This window comes from Schistocerca nitens, chromosome 9 (assembly GCF_023898315.1).
Source record: "Schistocerca nitens isolate TAMUIC-IGC-003100 chromosome 9, iqSchNite1.1, whole genome shotgun sequence".
NCBI lineage: Eukaryota > Metazoa > Arthropoda > Insecta > Orthoptera > Acrididae > Schistocerca > Schistocerca nitens.
Genome location: NC_064622.1, coordinates 64,355,835 through 64,378,413, shown reverse-complemented (window position 1 = coordinate 64,378,413; position 22,579 = coordinate 64,355,835).

The following is a 22,579-nucleotide window of genomic DNA, read 5'->3' as shown; positions in this document are numbered from 1 at the left end:
ACATCTCCCAAGTGCCGCCCCCGAAGCACCATTTTGCTTTTCGGGAACATGAAGTCACACGGGGCTAAATCGGGTGAATAAGGCGGATGGTCTGTTACGGTGATCGAGCTTCGGGCCAAAAACTCGCACACAACGAACGACGTGTGAGCGGGCGCATTGTCGTGATGAAGGATCCACCTGCCCCCTTTTGCCAACTCCGGTAGAACTCGGGCCACACGAGCTCTGAGACGTGTCAAAACATCAACGTAAAAATTTTCGTTCTCTCTCTGGCCGGGAGGGAAAAATTCCTTGTGAACAATGCCCCTAGAATCAAAGAAAACAATCATCATTGTCTTCACATTGGACCTTGATTCTCGCGACCTTTTTGTTCTCAGTTCTCCTGCTAGTGTCCATTCCTTGCTTTGAGATTTGAGCTCCACATCGAATTCGTAAAACCAGGACTCGTCTCCAGTGATGACTCGGTTGAGAAAGTCCCCTCGTTCCTCTGCTTCCAACCAATCCTCACAGCACTCAACCCTCTTTGCTTTGCCGGCCGGAGTGGCCGTGCGGTTCTAGGCGCTACAGTGTGGAACCGCGCTACTGCTACGGTCGCAGGTTCGAATCCTGCCTCGGGCATGGATGTGTGTGATGTCCTTAGGTTGGTTAGGTTTAATTAGTTCTAAGTTCTAGGCGACTGATGACCTCAGAAGTTAAGTCGCATAGTGCTCAGAGCCATCTGAACCATTTGAACCTCTTTGCTTTCTGTTCTGGCGTCAAGAGCTTCGGTACGATTTTCCCACACAATTTCTTCATTTCACGTTCTTGTGTCAGGATTTCGTTAAAGATTGTTTTGGGGATTGACAGCTCGTCAGCAATCATTCTGACGGTCAATCTACGGTCTTCAAGAACACAAGCCCGAATTCGTTCAACATTTGCATCGGAACTCGATGTCGACGGGCGTCCTGGGCGAGGGTCATCGTTCACTTCTTCTCGGCCATCCCGGAACCTTTTTAACCACTTGTTCACGGTTGGTTCTTTCAGAGAATTGTCCCCGTAAACCTGTTTCAAACACTCAAAAATCTCACGGCCATTCTTGCCTAGCTTTGCAAGAAACTTGATGTTGACGCGCTGTTCCTCAATCAGAGAGAGCTCCCTGCCGACGGCAGGTGATAAAGGGTAACTGTCAACAAGCTGCCGCACACTCCCACCTTCACGCAGAGTGCTCTGACTCGAACTGAGCGTTGATGGGATTGATTACAGCAGTAGTCCCACCTGGCGGTGACTGCAACCTGTAACATGAAGATATTATTCAACTTTTATACGTATTTTCCGGACAAACCTCCTATGTCAGCACAGCACAGTGTATTCATATGCTCGGATCGCAAAATATAAGAACAATTATGTGAATGTGTGCTGACTGTTCTTTCCGACATGTTCAAAGGAACAGGCACCACGCATTCATATAATTGATTCGCCATGATGGGCAATGAATCCAAAACATTCAATGCGGATGCACAGTATCGTCCAACCGCATCGGGAATGTAAAAAAGCTAGCGAGCGTGGAGGACAGGGACGGGGCTGTGGATAGGTGGCGCTAGGTGCGAGTGTGGGCCAGGCCGCGTGCGTGCCGAGATGGAGTGCGGATTTGCGATAAACGCTGTGTCTGGCTGACGCAGTGCTTAACGCAACTGCTTAGTAAGCACGGTATCCCAAGTTCGAGGCCAGATTCAGCTTACAGTTTAACTTATCGCCGTTAACTACACATAATGTCCCAATGCAGCTAATATCATTAGTTCCTTTCCTTTCCTTTTTTTCCGCTTCGATTCTTCCACTTCCACCTTCAATTTACTTAATTAGAATAATGTCGTCTATGGAAGTGCAATGCAGTCAAAAAAAATATATTTCAATTTCCCTGTACAAGTTCCCAGGTGAAAAGCAACATAACTTCTTACATATTTTTTGAGCCACTAATTATGTAAATCGGTTTTGCTGAAGTAACAGTGGCTGTTGGCCAGCGGGGTGCCCTCAGCCCTTGTGAGGCAAACTGAGGAGCCACATGATTGAGAAGTAGCGGCTCCGGTCTCGGAAACTGACATACGGCCGGGAGAGGGGCGTGCTGACCAAAAGCCTTCTAGATACAAGGCCTACGCACAGCGGCCATATTGGCACGTGACGTCACAAACTGTTGGCCATCTTATCTTCAGTTGGCAGTAGAGATGGGCAAACTGAAACACGTAACTGTTTCGAAACAAATGAAACAGTACAATGTAATGTTTCGATACGCTGTTTCGAAACAGTGAAACAGTTTGTGTTTTGTAATCTAATATCCCTACACATTTTATCATCTTGAATGTCTACTGTATAAGTATGTCCATATAAACATTTCGTATTTCCTGCAGCAAATGCGCTGCTTTCGTGTCGTGTGACTTTCATACTTTTCAATTGGCTGAGGGCAGCCGTAGCTGAAGATAGAAGAACCACCACGAACGGAACTGGAGGTGGGAGCAAACTGCAGAAACAACGGATATGCTACTGGGATTCCCACATTCCGTTAGTATGGGTAATATACCCATCCTGCTAATTTCCGTGCACATAAAGGGAATCATTGTAAATAATAGGAACAGTGACTATAGACTCACTAATAACGCCAAATAATTCGAATAAATAACAACATATAACAGAAAAAAAATTGTCTTTCGAACCGTTACTATAAATTCACCATGCTTCCCAGTCCTTACCGTTCACCAATACACTATCAGTGATATGTCAAACAGATTGCTTGCAATTATACCTCCATCAAATTTATGAATATGTCTAATAACTGTCACTCTACGCCTTTTTTTATTCAAAATGTTGTAGGCTTACTTGTGTTTCTTAATATGATTATTGTACCTCAACAGAGAAGCGTATGTTATAAAAAAGTGTAGTTTAACTAAATGATTTTCACATATTTATTGTTTTGAATGTGAATAGTATGCGTTGTTTTATTGTTTTGTTAGTGTTTATAAAGCAGATGTTACGCCATTTCGGAATAGGACAGCCAGCTAGAAACGAAGCTTTATTTTCGGATATCTTAAGCTTCGTGTTATTTCTTGTCAAAAAGATTTCGACACTCTTGAAAGTGTTTCATGAAGTGGTATGTTGTGTTTCAGTACCTGTGCCGAGCCCGAATCTCGTCCGACACAGAGCGGAATGAAACATCCATGCACAGGTGGACTGAAACAGCCTTATTTTGAAACAACGATACAGTTTCTATGTCTGGCTCGAGATCGAATCTGGTCCGGTTATCCGAAACAGGGGCGGAATGAAACACCACTGTTTCGAAACAGTGAACCACAGCCGTTCCGAAACACTGAAACAGCTCCACGTATCGATACACTGTATCGAAACATAGAAACAGTGTCCAAGTCTAGTTGGCAGTCCTGTTGGCGTGTTTGTTGTGTTGAAAGTGTGTGCCACGTGAAAGTGATATATGTTTCATACAGTATTCGCCTACAGTTCTTCGAAGTATGGGATACAAGTGTTGCGTTCCCTTTTGCCAGGGAAATTATAAATCGCAAAAAGGTATGAAAATGCACACGTTTCGATTTCCCAAATGTGTGAAGTTGAGAAATCGCTGGATTGCAGCTATTCCTAGACAGGAATTTCTGTCTACGCATCATTCAAGGGTAAGTAAATAACAAGAAAAATTTGAAGCGTGTTATTTGTTTCGATTGCACCTCATTTGGCAATTGTTTTTAAAAGCTGTTATGTATCATGTACCAGTATAATTTATTTCTTAATTCTGAACCATTGCTGCGAGGTTAATACGAAGCTTGCTGTGAAATGTCTCTCATATTTGCAACTATTGTCACACAGAATAGTTATATTAATCAGTGTGTCTCGAAAATGTTTAGTATTCCTTATCATTCCTACCAGATTATTGAGTTTCCAGTACTTTTATTTGGAAGAGGTACAGAATGATTTTGTTCAGTTTTACATACACAGCTATTGGGAAATAATTTCAATTTGAGTAAACTACCTTAGAAAATTGCTTCAATGAATTCAGTGTTCGACAGATTAAGCAGTATAGAAAGCAGTATTTCGAGGTAAGTGCATTGTGATTAAATTAACGGCACTCTGTGACACGAATGTCGGTCAGGGATATAGTACAAGCAACCTTTCATCTTTAAGGTTCTAATGTTCTGGAGAAACAAGGAAATAAAACAGTTTTTCGGGTTTTTTGATTTATTAAACATTATGTCAGCAGGTGCTCCATTTCGTCGAATGATTCGAATTTCGTGTGAGGTCAGCGTATTTTGAAGTGGAGAGGAAAATTTACGAAAATAACCGGGGAAACAAATTCTTAAATTCTATAGGAGCTCCAGCTGCTTTATTTAAAACCGAAAACGTCTGCTTGTTGTTGCATATTGCCGATTTTTTACTGCAAGAAAACGTAGCTCCCGAGGTAAAGGCAGAATTTAAAATTACAGTTTGTATTCTAGCCTAGAAACGCGTATTTAAGGCAAATCGTCAAAATAATTTTACATTTTGAAATAACGTAGGGCACTTTTGTTCAGTTACTTTACTCAATGATATAAATTTCCATACTTTCATTACAAGGCTATGTAAAAGAGGAAAGCACGAGAATCCCTATGCGGTCTCAGCTCTAAAACTCGTAAAGTTCGTATAGCTGCAGAGTGCTTAACAGGAACGTTCCGATACAGACTCGGCCATCAGTATGTGACGTCACAAGTGTGCGCGCAGACCTGTGGTGTTGGCTGACCACGTGCCCCTCCACAGCAGCATCCAGTGACGCCTGTGCGTTGAGGATGACACGGCGGCCAGTCGGTACCTTTGGGTGTTCATGACCTGTTCGGGAGGAGTTTCGTAACAGTGGCGCTTGTTTCATGATTATGATTCGAGACAGAGAAACAGATACAGTTCGGAAAAAAATATTTCACACGGACAAAAACACAACGAAAATTCGTTTGAAACACTAAAATCTCAATTATGGTGTGTGTGAAGTTGAGTGTACAAAACATGAGTGTAGCCTAACTGAGGAGTAGCAGTTCTTGAGCACGTTAGCGTAGCTGTTAACACGCAGAAAAATGTTACCATCACTTCCAGTTTCGTCAGCGAGCAAATCCACACTTCTGTTTGATCACATTACTTCTTGGGCAATGATGGGGACGTATGATCCACAAATATTACCCTCTTCGTACTGCCTGTTTACAGATACTTAGCACTCCGCCACATATGTCTTCTCTCAAACCATTCCTACTCCCACGCATCCGTGACGCAACACAGTTATTACAAAAATACTACAATGCCCTATTGACCCCTCGCAAAGTAAGTGTTGTTTACAAAGCTTTTCAGTATAAAGAATTTCATTGTGTTATATACTTTCATGACAAACGATTGTACATGTATAAACATTAAACAAAATCTGAATATGATGATTTACAAGAAAACTGCATCTTACGTATTTCGACGAGTTACATAAACGGCTACGAGATGGCACCTCAAACTTGGCGACTCGATTATATGCACAGTGAATGCAGCACAGATCAGAAAAATAAAATAAAAATAAAAGAGCTACGTACATAGCCTTAGTGTTACGCAGGGCAGAGTCACCCGTTACTGGTCTTTACTTCACAAAGCGCAGACTTTCAATCATAGCATTTTTGTGAGATGTACTCTACAGCGTGAGGTTGCATACAATTTTCTGTGTAACGTTTAGTCTCCTCCTGCAATGAACGTCTCGTTTTCACATTGTGTGGCGTGAAGAACTGACCTTGGTCATTAATCAAACACGTCTTGTTGCGAACTTGTCGGTAATACGTGCTTTCTCATGGTTCGCTCGAGAGAGAGCCTCAGAGTCTAGATCCCAGACGGTGCCTACATTTGTTCTCAGCAAGCTACCACATGGCTTACAGCGAAGGGTAGGCTATTTGTTTTCATAACAGTATCCTCTTGGTTTTCATTCGCAGCACCCTTACTGCACATGGTACGCCGACGATATTCTACACCCTGTTTTGTTAACCTTCATGACAAGACACCCTTGGCTTACATTTGAGCAAGATAATGACCTATCGCACGCGGTGAGTGTTTCTCCTCCTCCTCTTCGTGCTTGTAAAACCCTACCTTTGCCAGCAAGGTTGCCGAATTCCCCTCGCCACCCCCTCCCCCCGCAGAGCTGAGAACATTAAGAGCATCATGGGCAGAGCCCTCCAACCATGTCGCGGTTTTGACGATCCAACGCGCCAGTTGGACAGAATTGGTCATGGTATCCCTCAGGACAACATCCAACAACTTTGTCAATCAATGCCAAACCGAATAACTGCTTTCATCAGGACCAGAGGTGCACGAAAGCGTTAGTGACGTGCTCAATTTCTTTCACTTGAATAAATCTGCCATTTTTTTTTTTTGAAATTGTAATCGTTTGTTTGCCTTCAGATGTACATCACAGCTACCAATTTCCATCCTGTTCGGGGAATTCCTTTTTGAACTGGCGCAGATTTTTTTTTCTTTCTTGAAGTGCATACGCCTCGAAATTAAAATTAATAAACCTCAGCAAGTGAACAATAGGTATAAATTAAAGTTAATGATTTCCACTATACAGCGTATTACAAAAAGGTACGGCCAAACTTTCAGGAAACATTCCTCACACACAACGAAAGAAAATATGCTATGTGGACATGTGTCCGGAAACGCTTACTTTCCATGTCAGAGCTCATTTTATTACTTCTCTTCAAATCAGATTAATCATGGAATGGAAACACACAGCAACAGAACGTACCAGCGTAACTTCAAACACTTTGTTACAGGAAATGATCAAAATGTCCTCCGTTATAGAGGATACATGTATCCACCCTCCGTCGCATGGAATCCCTGATGCGCTGATGCAGCACTGGACAATGGCGTATTGTATCACAACCGACCACATTACGAGCACGAAGAGTCTCTACATTTGGCCCCGGGGTTGCGTAGACAAGAGCTTTCAAATGCCCCCATAAATGAAAGTCAACAGGGTTGAGGTCAGGAGAGCGTGGAGGCCATAGAATTGGTCCGGCTCTACCAATCCACCGGTCACCGAATCTGTTGTTGAGAAGCGTACAAACACTTCGACTGAAATGTGCAGGAGCTCCATCGTGCATGAACCACATGTTGTGTCGTACTTGTAAAGGAACATGTTCTAGCAGCACAGGTAGATTATCCCGTATGAAATCATGATAACGTGCTCCATTGAGCGTAGGTGGAAGAACATGGTGCCCAATCAAGACATCACCAACAATGCCTACACAAACGTTCACAGAAAATCTGTGTTGATGACGTGATTGCACAATTGTGTGCGGATTCTCGTCAGCCCACACATGTCGATTGTGAAAATTTACAATTTGATCACGTTGGAATGAAGCCTCATCCGTAAAGAGAACATTGGCACTGAAATGAGGATTGACACATTGTTGGATGAACCATTCGCAGAAGTGTACCCGTGGAGGCCAATCAGCTGCTAATAGTGCCTGCACACGCTGTACAAGGTACGGAAACAACTGGTTCTCCCGTAGCACTCTCCATACAGTGACGTGGTCAACGTTACCTTGTACAGCAGCAACTTCTCTGACGCTGACATTAGGGTTATCATCAACTGCACGCCCGCATCTCGTGGTCGTGCGGTAGCGTTCTCGCTTCCCACGCCCGGGTTCCCGGGTTCGATTCCCGGCGGGGTCAGGGATTTTCTCTGCCTCGTGATGGCTGGGTGTTGTGTGATGTCCTTAGGTTAGTTAGGTTTAAGTAGTTCTAGGTTCTAGGGGACTTATGACCATAGATGTTAAGTCCCATAGTGCTCAGAGCCATTTGAACCATTTGAATCAACTGCACGAAGAATTGCGTTGTCCATTGCAGGTGTCCTCGTCGTTCTAGGTCTTCCCCAGTCGCCAGTCATAGGCTGGAATGTTCCGTGCTCCCTAAGACGCCGATCAATTTCTCCGATCGTCTTCCTGTCGGGACACCTCCGTTCTGGAAATCTGTCTCGATACAAACGTACCGCGCCACGGCTATTGCCCCGTGCTAATCCATACATCAAACGGGCATCTGCCAACTCCGCATTTGTAAACATTGCACTGACTGCAAAACCACGTTCGTGATGAACACTAACCTGTTGATGCTACGTACTGATGTGCTTGATGCTAATACTGTAGAGCAATGAGTCGCATGTCAACACAAGCACCGATGTCAACATTACGTTCCTTCAATTGGGCCAACTGGCGGTGAATCGAGGAAGTACAGTACACACTGACGAAACTAAAATGAGCTCTAACATGCAAATTAAGCGTTTCCGGACACATGCCCACATAACATATTTTCTTTATTTGTGGGTGAGGAATGTTTCCTGGAAGTTTGGCCGTACCTTTTTGTAACACCCTGTATAATTTAATAATGCCAGTTACGTTGAAGAACAGGGCTTTTCCTGCAAATGTTTTTCACTTTTACAGTCAGCTTTAAAATTCAAAGGAAATAACGCACAGCTGCTGTGTTAATAATTAAATAGCGCTACTCTGATTCTGTAATGATTCTCATTCGTTTCATTCATTTACACTGCGTTTGTGAAGAGGAATACAAAAATATTCAAAGGAGAGAGATGCCAGCCGCCAGCTACAGGTTAGAAACAGTGTACTTGGCACAAAGAACAAAGCATGTTACCAACGCTAAAACCGTTATGTGACAACCTTCTGACTCACTCCACCGTGCAGTACTTCGTGCTCGGGCATTAAGCGGCTTGCAGTGGGGCGGTGCGAGCGACAAAGAACTACCAAAGTTTTAAAGCGGTACTTGCAGAGGAGCGAGAGAGTGACGAATATGATACGTGAGTTGGGTTGGCATGCATTAAAGCAAAGGTGTCATTCTTTGCGGTAGGATCTTTTCGCAAAATTTTCATCACCAACTTTCTCCACTAAATGCGAAAATATTTTGTTGACGCCTACCTACGTAGGGAGAAATGAACCTTGTAATAAAATAAGAGAGATAACAGCAGACACTGTAATGGTACTTGAATTACGTAACAATTGCGGCACCTCACCTCAACCTCTCGATACCAGCAATATTCTACTGTGTTTCTGTAAAATACTTAACATATTTCTGTAACAACATTCAGATTTGATTTCATTAATGTACAGGTACTTTGATACATCGACATGTTTATATTGCAATGATATTATTCTTATGTGTATTCTTTCTTTTGTCACTATGATCTTTGACGTACTTGTAACTCTAGTGAGTACGTGGCTGGCGACCACGGGGTCCCGAGCTGAGTACTGGCATTACTTCCACTTACTTATGCCAGGCTCCTCACTTTTATCTTTCCTATTTGGCCACCCTCGGCCAACTCTTGTTCTTTTCCGACCCTGACGCTATTAGGTTTCGAGGGCTAGGGGTCTTCCATTTCCAACCTATACTTCTACTGAGCCGAATATCTCCCGGGATAAAGAGATTACCTTCTATCAAGTGCCAACGGCCTTCTAGGAGGGAGGATGAGCGGCTAGAAGGAAGGGCACTCTCTTGCCCTTCGGGTGGGAAACTGCTCCTAAAGGCGGAGGAGCCACAAGGTGGCCAACGGCATAGAATGGAGAACGCAACGGGAAACCACTCCATTAAAGACCCGGGCGGGTATCCCAAGTATCAACAGCTTATGATGGAAAGCTCTTTGGTTAAATTCTCCGGAGGTAAAATAGTCCCCCATTCGGATCTCCGGGCGGGGACAACTAAAGAGATACCAAAATCCAAAAGCATTAATGTAAGAAGGATAGCAACATGGAACGTCAACTCTCTTCTTAAATGTGGTAAACTGGAAAACTTGAAAATGGAAATGAAACGAATGGATATTGATGTACTGGGAGTCTCAGAAATGAGATGGTCAAACGCTGGCGACTTTTGGTCAGGGGATTACAGAATCATACACACTGGAACAGCACAAGACAGTCCCGGGATTGCAGGAGTGGGAATTATCCTCAATAAAGAGATGGGGTTAAGAGTAAAAGGATTTGTTCAACATAGTGAGAGGATAATATATGTCCGATTGGAAACTAAACCAAGAGAGACAATCATAATCCAAGTATACATGCCAACTACGAGGCACGAGGATGATGGAATCGACATGATGTATGACCACCTTGAAGAAGTAATTGGCAGAATTAAAGGAGCTGAAAACCTTGTCATCGTGGGAGATATGAATGCCGTTGTTGGGGAAGGTAAAGAAGAGGATGTGGAAGGGAATTTTGGATTAGGATTAAGAAATGAAAGAGGGGATAAACTTGTAGAATTCTGCCAAAGAAATAAACTTTGCGTTACAAATACCTTCTTTAATCATCATCCAAGAAGAAGATATACTTGGAAAATGCCTGGTGACATTAACAGATACCAAATTGACTTCATATTAGTGAAGCAAAGATTTAAAAACCAAGTTAAGGACAGCAGATCATATCCAGGTTGTGATGTGGAAAGTGACCACATACTCGTTATGATGACGACTGAACTAAAATTCAAGAACATTAAAAGAAGAAGTACATGTAAATGGGATTTGACAAACCTGAAAAACGAAAATACACTGAAGCACTATCAACTAGAAACAGACAAGAAAACAAATACACAGGGCTGCAATGACATCCAAAGCAGCTGGGAAAAAATAAAAACTGGTATTTTAGAAGCAGCAGAAGAAGTAATAGGAAAAGAAAAGACAGAGAAAAGGAAGGAATGGATCACTAATGACCTACTAAATATGATGGAAGAAAGAAGGAAATTAAAAAATTCTGTGAAGAAGGAAGACCAAGAGAAATACAAGAGTCTGAAAAACAGAATCAACAGAGAGGCAAAACAAGCAAGAGAAAAATACCTTGATGATCTCTGTATTTCAATTGAGGACAACATGAGCAAGGGAAATATTGACAAGGCCTATAAATGTGTGCGACATTGCTTTGGAGACAGAAGAAACAAATGTAGGGCTGTGATGGATGAAAATGGCAATATGTTGGATGGCGATGATGAAGTTGCAAGAAGATGGAAACAATATATAGGAAAACTGTACAGCGGACCAGACCTGTTTGAAAACATCATGGAAGAAGAAACAGAAGTAGATGCACACAACATAGGTGAACCTATATTAAAGGTAGAGTTTGAACTAGCTCTGAAAAAATTGAAAAACAACAAATCGCCTGGTATAGACAATATCCCAGCCGAACTTCTGAAATCTGGAGGAGCAAAACTGAATCAGGAGTTGTATAATCTTGTTTTCAACATGTACGAGCAGGGTAAAATTCCTACAGACTTTGAGAAAAACATTATGGTCCCCATTCCAAAGAAGGCAAATGCTACAAGATGTGAAAATTATAGGACACTCAGCCTAGTTACTCACGCCTCTAAAATATTAACCTCAATTATCCTAAAACGCATAGAACAAAAAGTCGAAGCTACACTCTCCGAAGACCAGTTTGGATTCCGGAAAGATAGAGGAACCAGAGAAGCAATATTTGCTCTAAAACTAATAATAGAGAAACGACTACATAAGAACCTGAAAACATACATAGCTTTCGTAGATGTAGAGAAAGCCTTTGATAATGTTAAATGGGATAAGATGTTTGAGGTACTCAAAAAAGTAGGAATAGACCATAAAGATAGAAAAATGATATGGAACCTGTACAAAAACGAGACAGCAGTTATCCGTGGACGGACAAAACAAGAAGAGGTGCAGATACGGAAAGGTGTCCGGCAAGGTTGCGCACTATCCCCTGTTATCTTTAACGTATACATTGAAGAGGCGCTGAAAAAAGTAAGGGAATATTCACAGACAGGTGTAGTAATTCATGGCCAACGAATAGATATGATAGGATATGCCGATGATATAGCTGTCGTGGCTGAAAGTGAAGAAGATCTTGTAGTCCTACTGAATAGAATGGATAAAGTTATGGGTGAAGAATATAATACGAGAATTAATAAAGCAAAAACAAAAGTAATGGCAAAGAAGATCAAGTGAAAGTCCAAGTCCATGTAGGCAATGAACTGCTTGAACAAGTTGATAAATGTACTTATCTGGGCAGTAATATTACCAGGGATGGAAGGAGCAAGGCAGAAGTGAGGAGTAGAATAGCTCAAGCAAAGGCTGCTTTTAACAAGAAGAAAAACATATTAACATCTAAGAGCATCAGCCTTGAAACCAGGAAAAGATTTTTGAAATCATGTGTGTGGAGTGTGGCATGCTATGGGTGTGAAACATGGATTCTCGGGACAGAGGAACAGCAGAAGTTAAATTCTTTTGAAATGTGGTGCTATAGACGCATGCTCAAAATAAAATGGATCGACAAGGTCACAAACGAAGTGGTTCTGGAAAGAGCAGGTGAGAAGAGAAGCTTCTGGAGTTTCATTGTTAAAAGAAGGGTGCAATTTACAGTCCATCTATTAAGACATAAAGGACTCCTGAACACAATCATAGAGGGATATGTCGAGGGAAAAAGACCAAGAGGAAGACCACGGCTGAGGAACATGGATCAAATCGTGAAAGATCTGGGATGTAACACCTATAAAGAAATGAAGAGAAAAGCTGAAAGACGCACAGAATGGAGACAAGCTGCCATTGTAGCTGTTGCAAACCAATCCTTGGATTGACCACTACAGAAGAAGAAGAAGAAGCGGTTATTAGAGAGTCATGCTTTGGTCGTCATGTAAAGACGCAGATTGTAGTCAGTTTATGAAATGTGAGCTTTAACAGTGAGGAAGATATTTTCAAGTATGTTTTATATTGTGAAGTGCTGTTGCCACAAAAGTAATAAAAAAGAAGTGTAATTTAAATTCGGAGTGCTGATTACTATTTTACATCACCATTGTATTAAATTGCAAAAGTTTAATCTTCAACAATGGTTTATGAAACACATCTATAAAATTTTTGAATATCGCAGAATAACACCTAGGCCTCTATGCATCCGAGCTTGGATTCATCACTACCTAGATTTTCGACGATTGAGCCATGAGTTCACAACGAGACCAGCGTGGGAAACACGAAAAGATGAGTGCCTAGTTTATCCATTATTTCAAGAAATGACTTTATTAACTGTGCTCTAATGACACCTGCCACATAATATAACTTTGTTGTTGTCCGAAAATACAATATTTAGTAGCGTGAGCAACACTACAATCATAATTAATTTTAGAATATTTGGTGCTGCCTATCCCGGCAAGAGCACCCACGTTCTAACAACCCTACCACAACAAAGGTCAAAAATTAATTATGATTGTAGTGTTTCTCACGCTGCTAAGTATTGCATTTTCGGGCAACAACAAAGTTATAATATGTGGCAGATGTCATTAGAGCACAGTTAATAAAGTCATTTCATGAAATAATGAATAAACTAGGCACTCATCTTTTCGTGTTTCCCACGCTGGTCTCGTTGTGAACTCATGGCTCAATCGTCGAAAATCTAGGTAGTGATGATTCCAAGCTCGGAGGCAAAGAGGCCTAGGTGTTATCCTGCTATATTCAAAAGTTTTATAGATGTGTACATAAACCATTCATGAAGATTAAACTTTCGCAGGTTAGGTCAATGGTGATGTGAAAAAGTAATCAGCACTACGAATTTAAGTTACACTTCTTTTTTATTACTTTTGTTGCAACATCACTTCACAATATAAAACATACTTGAAAAAATATTCCTCACTGTTAAAGTTCACATTTCATAAACTGACTACAATTTGCGTCTTATCAAGACTTAACTCCCTAATAACCGCTTACACGCCTAAAAAATCAGAGTTACAAGTACGTCAAAGATCACAGTGACAAAAGAAAGAATACTCGTAAAAATAATATCATTGCAATATGTACATGTCGATGTATCGAAGTACCTCTACATTAATGAAATCAAATCTGAATGTTGTTACAGAAATATGTTAACTATTTTACAGAAACTCAGTAGAATATTGCTGGTATCGAGAGGTTGAGGTGAGGTGCCGCAATGGTTACGTAATTCAAGTACCATTAAAACACGTAAAGATTTAAGTGATCGTTTCTGCCGAGCGCTGTTCGACAGTGGAACGGTAGAGACATAGCTTGAAAGTGTTTCGATGTACCGGCTGTCAGGCACTTAATTGTGAATTGCAGAATACACTCCTGGAAATGGAAAAAAGAACACATTGACACCGGTGTGTCAGACCCACCATACTTGCTCCGGACACTGCGAGAGGGCTGTACAAGCAATGATCACACGCACGGGACAGCGGACACACCAGGAACCGCGGTGTTGGCCGTAGAATGGCGCTAGCTGCGCAGCATTTGTGCACCGCCGCCGTCAGTGCCAGCAAGTTTGCCGTGGCATACGGAGCTCCATCGCAGTCTTTAACACTGGTAGCATGCCGCGACAGCGTGGACGTGAACCGTATGTGCAGTTGACGGACTTTGAGCGAGGGCGTATAGTGGGCGTGCGGGAGGCCGGGTGGACGTACCGCCGAATTGCTCAACACGTGGGACGTGAGGTCTCCACAGTACATCGATGTTGTCGCCAGTGGTCGGCGGAAGGTGCACGTGCCCGTCGACCTGGGACCGGACCGCAGCGACGCACGGATGCACGCCAAGACCGTAGGATCCTATGCAGTGCCGTAGGGGACCGCACCGCCACTTCCCAGCAAATTAGGGACACTGTTGCTCCTGGGGTATCGGCGAGGACCATTCGCAACCGTCTCCATGAAGCTGGGCTACGGTCCCGCACACCGTTAGGCCGTCTTCCGCTCACGCCCCAACATCGTGCAGCCCGCCTACAGTGGCGTCGCGACAGGCGTGAATGGAGGGACGAATGGAGACGTGTCGTCTTCAGCGATGAGAGTCGCTTCTGCCTTGGTGCCAATGATGGTCGTATGCGTGTTTGGCGCCGTGCAGGTGAGCGCCACAATCAGGACTGCATACGACCGAGGCACACAGGGCCAACACCCGGCATCATGGTGTGGGGAGCGATCTCCTACACTGGCCGTACACCACTGGTGATCGTCGAGGGGACACTGAATGGTGCACGGTACATCCAAACCGTCATCGAACCCATCGTTCTACCATTCCTAGACCGGCAAGGGAACTTGCTGTTCCAACAGGACAATGCACGTCCGCATGTATCCCGTGCCACCCAACGTGCTCTAGAAGGTGTAAGTCAACTACCCTGGCCAGCAAGATCTCCGGATCTGTCCCCCATTGAGCATGTTTGGGACTGGATGAAGCGTCGTCTCACGCGGTCTGCACGTCCAGCACGAACGCTGGTCCAACTGAGGCGCCAGGTGGAAATGGCATGGCAAGCCGTTCCACAGGACTACATCCAGCATCTCTACGATCGTCTCCATGGGAGAATAGCAGCCTGCATTGCTGCGAAAGGTGGATATACACTGTACTAGTGCCGACATTGTGCATGCTCTGTTGCCTGTGTCTATGTGCCTGTGGTTCTGTCAGTGTGATCATGTGATGTATCTGACCCCAGGAATGTGTCAATAAAGTTTCCCCTTCCTGGGACAATGAATTCACGGTGTTCTTATTTCAATTTCCAGGAGTGTAGTTATGTGGAAGTCATATCTGGGGTATATCGGTTCGAATAGGACAGCATGTGCTACCTAATATGTTCCAAGACACCGCGGGTAAAAACCGGACTCTTTCCGGGCTCATACGTCGAGTTCTATGGGTGATAGATAGGATCAAGTTTTCTCGCATATCCTTTGGGCTATGGATCATTTGTATAACCAACAGAAGGTTCGCCTTACTGTCACTACCCTACAGTACAGGATCAAAATATGAATATTACACACTTCCTCCTCCTTGGGCGTATGGAGCAAATCGTTTGGTTCTTTTTACATTTGCTGTGGTCTGCAGTGGGCCCTAAAGGGCTTATGGAGGCACCATTAGTTTATTGGCGGTTCCACAGAAAACCCCAAAACAGTTTTTTTTACCATAATTTCGTACCAAAACAGAACAGCGGTCTCAGAGACAGCTAGCCATAGCGATTTTACGATCTCGAACAACCTTCAACATTTTATAGATTTCTTTATCAGTTTCCGAGATACAGAGGTTCACGGTTACTTTATATCCACACACAGAAGACTCAAGTAAAATCAGGTCATAGCAAAAACGTAGTTCATACAGCGATGCAGTACGGGGGAAAATGCTGCAAAGTGTCTCCTTTATAGTCAGAAGGTTTCTGGGAGCCACATATTGTAGTGCTGAAGCACATGGAAAATTTTTGTGCCACAAAATCCGGTCTGAAGTGTAAAATTATATAGTTTTTTCTATTTCACATAACTAAACTACCAATATTTTTAGTGACCCATCAAGTTCTTTTCATATGAGTGGCATGCCCTGCTGTGGCAGGGAAAGAACGGATAAATGCTCCTATCGTAGCACTAAGAGGGCGAATATGCTTCTGTCTAAAAGACTCTCACTGAAAATTGGGATATCAGCTGCCTCATTCTACCTTCCTAAGCATCTTTAAAAATTTTCCCAAAATTTTTGGCATGCGAATATATATATTTTTTATGGTGAGAGTGAAGGAGACAGTACCAACGGGTCAGGAATAAAGGGCAGGATAAAATGGAAGTGGTTGAGAGCCAGTTGTTGTGAGATGTCACAGAGTGTTTGGCAATGACAAAGGAGGAAGAGAGTGATAGTGACAGCGAGAAGAGACAGCACCAGTGTGAAGGAATGCATTTCTCGCGTATCGTGTCGTTTCTGGAAACCCAGAATCTACTCTGTAGGAATCAACATGGATTCCGGAAACAGCGATCGTGTGAGACCCAACTTGCTTTATTTGTTCATGAGACCCAGAAAATATTAGATACAGGCTCGCAGGTAGATGCCATTTTCCTTGACTTCCGGAAAGCGTTCGATACAGTTCCGCACTGTCGCCTGATAAACAAAGTAAGAGCCTACGGAATATCAGACCAGCTGTGTGACTTGATTGAAGAGTTTTTAGCAAACAGAACACAGCATGTTGTTCTCAATGGAGAGACGTCTACAGACGTTAAATTAACCTTTGGCGTGCCACAGGGGAGTGTTATGGGACCATTGCTTTTCACAATAAATATAAATGACCTAGTAGATAGTGTCGGAAGTTCCATGCGGCTTTTCGCGGATGATGCTGTTGTATACAGAGAAGTTGCAGCAATAGAAAATTGCAGCGAAATGCAGCGGATAGGCACTTGGTGCAGGGAGTGGCAACTGACCCTTAACATACACAAATGTAACGTATTGCGAATACATAGACAGAAGGATGCTTTAGTGTATGATTATATGATAGCGGAACAAACACTGGTAGCAGATACTTCTACACTCCTGGAAATTGAAATAAGAACACCGTGAATTCATTGTCCCAGGAAGGGGAAACTTTATTGACACATTCCTGAAGTCAGATACATCACATGATCACACTGACAGAACCACAGGCACATAGACACAGGCAACAGAGCATGCACAATGTCGGCACTAGTACAGTGTATATCCACCTTTCGCAGCAATGCAGGCTGCTATTCTCCCATGGAGACGATCGTAGAGATGCTGGATGTAGTCCTGTGGAACGGCTTGCCATGCCATTTCCACCTGGCGCCTCAGTTGGACCAGCGTTCGTGCTGGACGTGCAGACCGCGTGAGACGACGCTTCATCCAGTCCCAAACATGCTCAATGGGGGACAGATCCGGAGATCTTGCTGGCCAGGGTAGTTGACTTACACCTTCTAGAGCACGTTGGGTGGCACGGGATACATGCGGACGTGCATTGTCCTGTTGGAACAGCAAGTTCCCTTGCCGGTCTAGGAATGGTAGAACGATGGGTTCGATGACGGTTTGGATGTACCGGGCACTATTCAGTGTCCCCTCGACGATCACCAGTGGTGTACGGCCAGTGTAGGAGATCGCTCCCCACACCATGATTGCCGGGTGTTGGCCCTGTGTGCCTCGGTCGTATGCAGTCCTGATTGTGGCGCTCACCTGCACGGCGCCAAACACGCATACGACCATCATTGGCACCAAGGCAGAAGCGACTCTCATCGCTGAAGACGACACGTCTCCATTCGTCCCTCCATTCACGCCTGTCGCGACACCACTGGAGGCGGGCTGCACGATGTTGGAGCGTGAGCGGAAGACGGCCTAACGGTGTGCGGGACCGTAGCCCAGCTTCATGGAGACGGTTGCGAATGGTCCTCGCCGATACCCCAGGAGCAACAGTGTCCCTAATTTGCTGGGAAGTGGCGGTGCGGTCCCCTACGGCACTGCGTAGGATCCTACAGTCTTGGCGTGCATCCGTGCGTCGCTGCGGTCCGGTCCCAGGTCGACGGGCACGTGCACCTTCCGCCGACCACTGGCGACAACATCGATGTACTGTGGAGACCTCACGCCCCACGTGTTGAGCAATTCGGCGTTACGTCCACCCGGCCTCCCGCATGCCCACTATACGCCCTCGCTCAAAGTCCGTCAACCGCACATACGGTTCACGTCCACGCTGTCGCGGCATGCTACCAGTGTTAAAGACTGCGATGGAGCTCCGTATGCCACGGCAAACCGGCTGACACTGACGGCGGCGGTGCACAAATGCTGCGCAGCTAGCGCCATTCGACGGCCAACACCGCGGTTCCTGGTGTGTCCGCTGTGCCGTGCATGTGATCATTGCTTGTACAGCCCTCTCGCAGTGTCCGGAGCAAGTATGGTGGGTCTGACACACCGGTGTCAATGTGTTCTTTTTTCCATTTCCAGGAGTGTATAAATATCTGGGAGTATGCGTGCGGAACGATTTGAAGTGGAATGATCATATAAAATTAATTGTTGGTAAAGCGGGTACCAGCTTCAGATTCATTGGGAGAGTCCTTAGGAAATGTAGTCCATCAACAAAGGAGGTGGCTTACAAAACACTCGTTCGACCTATACTTGAGTATTGCTCATCAGTGTGGTATTAGTACCAGGTCGGGTTGACGGAGGAGATAGAGAAGATCCAAAGAAGAGCGTCACGTTTCGTCACCGGGTTATTTGGTAAGCGTGATAGCGTTACAGGGATGTTTAGCCAACTCAAGTGGCAGACTCTGTAAGAGAGGCGCTCTGCGTCGCGGTGTAGCTTGCTGTCCAGGTTTCGAGAGAATGCGTTTCTGGATGAGGTATCGAATAAATTGCTTCCCCGTACTTACACCTCCCGAGGAGATCACGAAAGTCAAATTAGAGAGATTCGACCGCGCACGGAGGCTTTCCAGCAGTCGTTCTTCCCGCGAACCATACGCGACTGGAACAGGAAAGGGAGGTAATGACAGTGGCACGTAAAGTGCTCTCCGCCACACACCGTTGGGTGGCTTGCGGAGTATAAATGTAGATGTAGATGTAGATAGAAGAGAGAGCAAGAACGAGACGTTGAGAATGACAGGAGACAGTATTAGTAGGATAGAACGCACGAGTCTATGGCTGAGAGAGAGAAGACAGTGGCTATTTGAGAGACACAAAGGGATAATGACAACGAGTTGTGCCGTATGAGTGAGTGGGAGTGAATGGGTAAGAGCGACTTCCAACTGTAGTCTAGTGGCTGTGGCGGGTTGCAGTTATGATAGTTTGCGGGAGTGAGAGATAAGTTGCATGTTAAAAAGAGCGCGATTATTATCGCATGCCAAAGTTTTCGGGAAAGTTTTTAAAGGCGCTGTGGAAGTAGAATGAGGCAGCTGGTACTCCATGTTTAATCAGAGTCTTTTAGAGAGGAGCATATTCGTCTTTTTTGTGCTCCTATAGGAATACTTCCCGCTGGTCAGAAATATGGTCCAAATTTTCGCGCGGGGTCGATTGCCATCGCTTATTTCTTGCAAGAGCGCTTTTTTTAAAAGTTAGTCTGCTTGAAAGACCATGGTTCCGCTCCTCCACGTAAGTCTCGTGGGTGCTCCCATCTCCGGAACGCACAACTGGGTGGTGGCAGGAACGTTCTTAGCAGTGAACATGAAACAATTTTTTTCCCGAAATCGTTACTAAATACATTTTTTCCAACTTTTTGCGTTTTTCCCATCACTCAGCACTAGTTTAGAAATTTGTCTTTACAGCTGAAATCAGTATTTTGGCGGAGAAGTAAAAAAAAAAAAAGTTTGTAACTGGACCGTTACGACGCTCCTGCATGCGCTACCAAATGAGTTACCGAGCGGAGATGAAAGTTTTCTCTATAAGCCAGGAAAAAGGCCGCTAGCGGAACTGTAACATCGACAAAGGTGAACCGCTGGAAGCTGCTGAGGGCGAATTTCACGGCGCTGTGGAGCTTCCCTCAGTACAGGGCAGGGCTTAAACGCTAGCGAGCGCGCCGTCGTTTGTCTTCGTCCGCCGCTGGGAACAAGTAGTGTCGGTCTAACACACGCGCCGAAGCGGAGCGCCTCTCGGTTTGCGCGTCTGCTGTCAGAGAGCCAAAAAAAAGAAGAAAAAAAAAGACGCGGGATTCCCATTCGCAAATACAAACGTCACCAAATGAAAGCGTCCTATGGATCTAGTTACGCAGCCGGTAAAAGCTGATATTTCTCGTCTTCTGCTGTTGCTATCTAACCGTGCGTTATAATTAGGGTCAGGAAAAAATCGTTTTATTTTATGACAACGTTCGGCGTTATTTTTTCGCCACATTTTGTGTTACTTTTTCCCCAAGTATGGCGTCATTTTTTATCAGATTACTTATTTCTTGCCAAATTAGTAGTTACTATTGCCGAATTAGTAGTTACTATTGCCGAATAGGGTGTTATTTTATCCATATTTGGTGTTATTTTTTGCCACATTTGGTATCACTTTTTTGCCAAAGTAGTTGTTTTTTCCAAATTCAGTGGTTTTTCATTTTTTTTTTTGCAGATTCATGCCATTTTTTACCAAATTTAGTTGTTTGCCATATTTGGTGTTCTTTTTTGACAAATTCGGCGTTCTTTTTTTGACAGATTCGACTCTCTTTTTCTGACAAATTCGCTGTTACTTTTTCCAGTTTCTGTGCTGTTTTCGACTTCACATCAAATTTCGTTGCATGGGAAATGAACTGTCATATTAAGATTATACACCAACCTCAAGTTTGAGGAGACTAGAAGTCAAAATGTTAGTTACTGCTGTTCACAGCGTAATAAAAATTTTCACTGCAAAATTACAGTTTTCGTGAAAACTCGTAAAAATCTTCGATTTCGCTTATGTCGGTGGAAAACCATTAATATCGTGTTATTTTTCGCGTTATCGTTATCGCGAATTTTCCTGTCCCTAACTGTAACACAGAAAGGCAAGACCATAACTAAAGTGATCAGTGCGCGAACCATTGCGTATGTAATGTCGAGCATACTTTAGACATACAAATGAACAAATTGAAACTTAAGATGGGAATGTTTTAAGTTCGGCTTCACCGAATTGAATACCGATTAAAGCAGCTAATTACTTACTGTATCCAGTTACGTTTATTATTTTTTACTGTTCACTTCGTGATCACCGAAATAGAACTCCATTATCAGGTGGATGTTCCGTCAGTTAATAACACATGGTTGTACTATACGTAGGACTATCTTTCAGTGGTTACAGGCTTCTTTTCCACGGAGAAGGTGCTGTTACGATATGAGAGTGTGGTCTGTTTACTAAGCTTAATAAAACTCTAGATGCGCAAGGATGGGAATACATTTTAGGGCATGTTGTGTTTGTGTATAGTAGAACAGTATCAGCGTAACAATGCACTCAGTCATAAAACAGCTACTGTGAGTCAGTGCTTTATGGACAATAATATTTCTGAAATAGAACACTTTTGGGATGCGTTAGAATGTAGAGTTCGCACCAGACCGCAGCGTCCAACATTACTACCTTCTACAGTTTCGGCTCTTGGGGAATAATTGGTTCCCATTACTCGCCAGACATTCAAACAGCAGCTCACTGAAACTGTCCGTAGCAGAATTCAAACCTTCATAAAGGCAAACGGTGGGCATAGCCATATTAATGTTGGCTAATACGCGTCCGGTTAAGTTTGATTAGATGATGTATATATACTGGACGGATAACATGTAATCGCCAGACGTTAAATATCGGAGCTCTCTTGTGTCAGTACTGCATCTCTAACGCGACTTTTTAATAGAGCGCAATAAGTATTCGAAAATTACTTTTGTTATTCGAAAGTTGTTCACTGTTTGGTCTTCGTTCATGAGTGCTACGTCCATTGTAGGTTTGATTAATGCCACTGTGTTACTTTTGTGTGATATCCATTTCCATATTCAGCACTTATCCTTTCTTTTTTCTTACTGAACTCTTTACTCTGTCCTAGTTCCGACACGAGCGTTGTACGAATAATTTCAGATGAAACCATATAAAAAACTGTGCCATTAGAATCTTGACAGGAGCGTGAGGAAGCTACAGCAGACGGCGCCACTGCCGTTTCAGCCGTCACAGTGGCGTCATTTCAGTTGCATGTTGCGATGCCACTATCCGAATGTAGTGTAATATTTTTAGACAATGCGGCATCGGACGTCTGGAAAGCGGCTATCGCGTGTAATAAGCCTGAATAGCTTTGCTATGTAGTTCAGACTACTACACGGAGTTACTGAATAAATATTGGCGATGGCGTACAAGAAATCGAATGTTAAATGAATTCTGATATTTCATTAACAAAAA